This window comes from Phoenix dactylifera, unplaced genomic scaffold (assembly GCF_009389715.1).
Source record: "Phoenix dactylifera cultivar Barhee BC4 unplaced genomic scaffold, palm_55x_up_171113_PBpolish2nd_filt_p 002542F, whole genome shotgun sequence".
NCBI classification, from domain to species: Eukaryota; Viridiplantae; Streptophyta; class Magnoliopsida; order Arecales; family Arecaceae; genus Phoenix; species Phoenix dactylifera.
In genome coordinates this window covers 3,206-8,531 of record NW_024069726.1, presented here as the reverse complement: position 1 = coordinate 8,531, position 5,326 = coordinate 3,206, and the positions used below count along the sequence as shown (strand labels likewise).

Below are 5,326 nucleotides of genomic sequence, written 5' to 3'. Positions count from 1 at the left end.
GTGCTTCATTTGAGATCAACAAAGTGCACGATATTCTTCAAACTTTTTATGATAATTATGCAATTTTATATGGCACAAATGTCTCTCTTGTTCAAGTGGATGAGAGGGTGTCCACATCCCAAGGTAGAAGAGATGAGAATCATTTTATGCATGGCTATAAAGAATTCATCCATGGAGTACAAGTTACCCAACCATCCAAGTCAGAATTAGAGATCTATTTGGAAGAGAAGGTATTTTACGATCTCTAATTTGGATGCTTACATTAAAAATATTAGTCAACAATTCTAATAAAAATGACTTGCCATTTAATTTTTTGGAGCAGGTTCATCCATTAGAAGATCAAAATTTTGACATTCTACAGTATTGGAAATTCATGAATCAAAATATCCAATATTGTCTAGGATAGTACGTAATATCTTGGCAATTCCCGTTTCTATCGTTGCATCTGAGTCTGCCTTCAGCACTGCTGGCAGGGTTTTGGATGATTTTCATAGCAGTCTATCTCCGAATACGATTTAGGTATTGATATGCGCACAAGATTGGCTTCGAGATAACTTGCCTCATCTTGCAGGTTCAATTTCTACAACATTCATAAATTTTATGATGTACCAGTTGTACTAGTGCTTAAAAACTTTGAGATTTTTAATTTCGTATTTTTTTTCATTTGTAGATGTTCCACCTCCTCATACAAAATACAAGGTTGAAGATTACGAAACTGTTATTGATATTAATACCCATGATTAGCTTATGCTGGTAAGTAGTAACAATCATCTTGTTTATTATGTTGACATTTGAAACTGATTTGCATCATCTCATGTTGCTTCTTTGAGTTATTGATGTGAGAATTTATTTCACACATTTTCTTAGTCTTAATTATTTTGTTTTAGAGTGTTTTGTATGTTCTTAGCTCATTTGTCTAGAATTTAGGTGTCTTTTATATTTATTTAATTCTTGAAAATTCTTGGTATTTTGCAGGTGTTTAATTATTGAATTCGGTTGAAATTGGGTTGGTCTAGTCAACACAGAATACTGTTCGGTTTTTAGGTTCTAACTGGAGCTACAGACCTCCGTTATATATGTTGTTTAGCTTGCTAGAAAGATAAGACATAGACCTAAAACTTTTATGAAGATCACAAAATCAAGTTCTGCCGTTTTGAAGTCCAAAACTTAGCCGAAACGGAGAAGTCCGAATCTGTCCAGAATTTTACTACGGCCCAAACCCTATTTCGGTTTTCAGCTTGTATCTGGAGTTATATAAGTCAGAATAATGCAAACCTAGGTGCGTTGGAAAGCTGAGAATTAGATCTAAAACTTTTGTGAAAGGTCCAAATCCAAAGTATATCGTTTTGGTGCTCTCAATCCAGCTGGGAGTCGAGTCTAAAAATCAGCCTAGAATTCCGGATTTCAGCTAGCAGATAGGGAGGAAATCTGCTTTCAAATTCAAAAAAAAGGAAATTCCGAGAAGAGGAGGGGGGCCAGCATATACGAAGAGGAGGACAAGCAGATAAAAAAAAAACGCAGAAAATCTGAAATTTCGAGAGGAGGAAAAGCTAGAAATTCCAAGAGGAAGAAAAAGCTGGAATTGTAGGAGAAAGAACAGAACGGAGGATTTTTGCAAATACAGAATTCTTTTCCTTTCTCTTATATATATATTTTTATTTTTTTTATTTGCTAAATTGTTATTAAGAATGTTGAATGCGAATTATGTTTGAGAAATAATTGGATTGATTTATTAGTTATGATTTGCTAGTTTTCTTATCCTAGGGCTAGGACGTAGTCATTGAATTTTTGATATGAATTGAGTCTGGTTGTATTGAATATCTTTTGTTAATTGCAATTTGATGATTTCGATTTTCATTCTTACAATTTACTGGCCATGAATTACATGCTTAAGATGTTGAATAAAGTAACGAAAGTTGAAGTTCAATATTAGTTGGTAAATTTATCAAACATTGGTGGTGTAGTTTAGAAATAAATGCACACCCTTGTGACCTACAATCAAGAATTTCACAGACCATAATGAATTTATATTAATTTCTATGATCACGAAAGTAGACATAGGATTAATATAGGTATAGGTGTTATGCCTTGAAAGAGGATATCACATAAAAAAAAGGGATTCAGTCATTGTAATTAGCAGAATATTAACAATCAGATTTAAATTCATTGAAGGAATTCAATTGATGAAATCCAAGCCCTAGGAACCCTTCATATTTGATTTTTCAGATCAAGAAATTACAATTAGTCACATCAATTTGGGGTCGTCTAAATAATATAGAAAATTTATAAATTGGTACTTGAATCGCCTCCTTGTGGTAACGATACTCTTTTTGTCCTATTCTACTTGTCATGATCCATGCACTTGTGGTATAGGATAGGGACTATTAAGTTTTTGGCGCCGTTGCCGGGGAGGATTGTTTTTAATATCAATACAAATAATTTTCTGCATTAATTTAGACTGTTTTATTCTTTTTGTTAATTTACGTTTCTGTATTTTGTGTATGCCATGAAACTGTGAGCTAATTGAGCCTTTTGATCCAGAAATTGAGAGAACCCTACAAGCATTAAGGAAACAATAAAGATTAGAGCTAAAGCAAAAACAAGTAGTAGCAATGGCAGATAACCAAAATAACCAGAATAAAAGGTTGTTGAGTGACTATGCCGTGCCGAATGTCAATGGTGCTCAATCCAGTATTGTGAGACCTACAATTAATGCTAATAATTTTGAGATTAAGCTTGGTCTCATCCAGATGGTGCAGCAGGAGCAGTTTGGTGGAGGACCTGTTGAGGATCCACATGCACACCTTGCCAATTTCTTGGAGATTTGTGATACAATCAAGATGAATGGAGTTAGTGATGATGCTATTCGACTCCGACTTTTTTCATTTTCTCTAAAGGATAAAGCCAAGGCCTGGTTAAATTCCAAAGCGCCTAACTCTTTCACCACCTGGAATGCCTTGTCACAAACTTTTCTGAGAAAGTATTTTTTCCCAGGTAAGACCGCCAAACTTAGAAATGATATTACCAGTTTTGCTCAGTTTGATGGTGAATCTTTGTATGAAGCCTGGGAGAGGTTTAAGGATTTGCAGAGGAAGTGTCCACATCATGGTCTTCCTGACTGGCTGATTGTACAGACTTTCTATAATGGATTAACACATTCAGTCAGAATTACCATAGATGCAGCTGTAGGAGGTACTTTAATGAGTAAGTCAACAGAAGAGGCATATAAGTTGTTAGAAGAAATGACCTCTAACAATTATCAGTGGTCTAATGAAAGAGGTATGCCTAAGAAAGTTCCAGGTATGTATGATGTAGATGGCATAAACATGTTGAATGCCAAGGTTGATTCTCTAGTAAAAATGTTCGGTAAGCTGGGTAATGTGAATTCCATTTCTAGTCCTGTATTGAGTTGTGATTGCTGTGGAGGAGCTCACATGAGTTATGATTGTATGCAGGTTCAATTTGTGTCTAATTATAACAGGCAGCAGCAGCAGAATAACCCTTATTCCAATACATACAACCAAGGCTGGAGGAATCATCCCAACTTTTCATGGAAAGATCAAGGTAACCAAGGTAGCAGTTCTAGACCTCTCCATCCTCCTGGTTTCCAACCAAGACCATCCCAACCAAAAAATAAGCAGTCTTGGGAGATAGCTATTGAGAAGTTAGCCAATGCCAGTTCAGAGAGATTTGAGAGATTGGAAGCAAAGGTTGACCAGTTGGCGAGTTCCAATAGAAATGTGGAGATGCAATTGGGACAGTTAGCCAATTCCATCAATTCTCGTGGATAGGGTAATTTGCCTAGTAAGACAGAGGTCAATCCGAAGGAGCATTGCAAGGCAGTCACCTTGAGAAGTGGTAAGCAACTTGGTCAGGTAAGTGGTGAGACTATAGTTGGTGATGAAGTAGACTATGAAGAGGTGAGCAAGAAGGTCAGTGAAAAAGTTGAGGACCTAGCCAAGACACCATCCCCACTACCACCAGTCGAACCTTATGTTCCTCCTATTCCTTTTCCTCAAAGGCTTAAGTTGAAATAAAATTGATAAACAGTTTGAGAAATTTTTGAAAGTGTTTCGGCAGCTTCACATTAATATTCCTTTTGCAGACGCCTTAGCACAAATTCCTGCATATACAAAATTTTTAAAGAAGATCATGTCTAAGAAGAGAAAATTGGACGATTTCGAGACCATTGCCTTGATGGAGGAATGCAGTGCCATTATCCAGAATAAGCTGCCACCAAAGCTAAGAGATCTAGGAAGTTTTTCTATTCCTTGTACTATAGATGATGTTGATTTTTTTCTAGAGCTTTGTGTGATTTAGGTGCTAGTATTTCACTAATGCCTTTATCTGTGTTTAGGAAGCTTGGATTGAAGGAGTTGAAGCCTACTACCATCTCTTTGCAGCTAGTTGATCGATCGATCAAATATCCTTTGGGTGTTTTTGAGAATGTGCTGATCAAGGTAAAGAAGTTTATCATTCCAGTTGATTTTATTATTTTGGAGATGGAAGAAGACACCGAGATCCCTATCATTTTAGGCCGGTCCTTTCTAGCCACAGCTGGAGCTATCATAGATGTTAAGAATGGTAGGTTGACTTTGAAGGTTGGTGAAGAAGAGGTAGAGTTTAATTTATTTGAAGCTACTAAATATCCTTCTTTTACTGATCATGTTTTTCGAGTTGATGTTGTAGATGAGTCGACTAGAGAGATTTTTAGGGCTGAAAATACTAAAGAACCTCTTGAGACTGGTTTAGTGAGAACAGGGACAAGTAAAGATGATAATCTAGAGGTTGCTAAAGTGGCGTGTGCATTAGAGGCTATATGTCCTAAGCCGAAGAAGAGAGGTATTCATTTTGAGGATATCGGCAAAGGTAAGCCACCCCCTCCCCCTTCTAATGTGCAAGCACCAGTTCTGGAGTTGAAGCCATTACCCTCACATCTCATGCATGCATTTTTAGGTGAGAATAATACTTTGCCTGTGATTGTGAGTGCTTCTTTGTCTGATGAGCAACTTGACAAATTGATACGTATTTTGAGATTGAGAAAAAAAGCCATAGGATGGACTATATCAGACCTTAGAGGAATTAGCCCTTCATTGTGTATGCATAGAATTTTAATGGAGGATAACCATAAACCTATTGTTGAAAATCAGAGACGGTTAAATCCTAACATGAAAGAAGTAGTTAGGGCTGAAGTTCTTAAATGGTTAGATTCAGGGATTATTTATCCTATATCTGATAGTTCATGGATTAGTCCAGTGCAGGTAGTGCCTAAAAAGGGTGGGATGACTGTGGTGCATAATAAAAATAATGAATTAATTCCCACTAG

At 36.4% G+C, this 5,326-nt stretch overlaps 1 non-coding gene across 1 annotated transcript; it reads right to left on the bottom strand.

Annotated features, from left to right (window-relative positions):
- Window positions 1–3,005: 3,005 nt before the first annotated feature.
- LOC113461841 lies at window positions 3,006–3,112 on the bottom strand. Its single transcript, XR_003384115.2, has one exon. It is a non-coding gene; the product is annotated as a small nucleolar RNA R71 (small nucleolar RNA).
- Window positions 3,113–5,326: the final 2,214 nt, after the last annotated feature.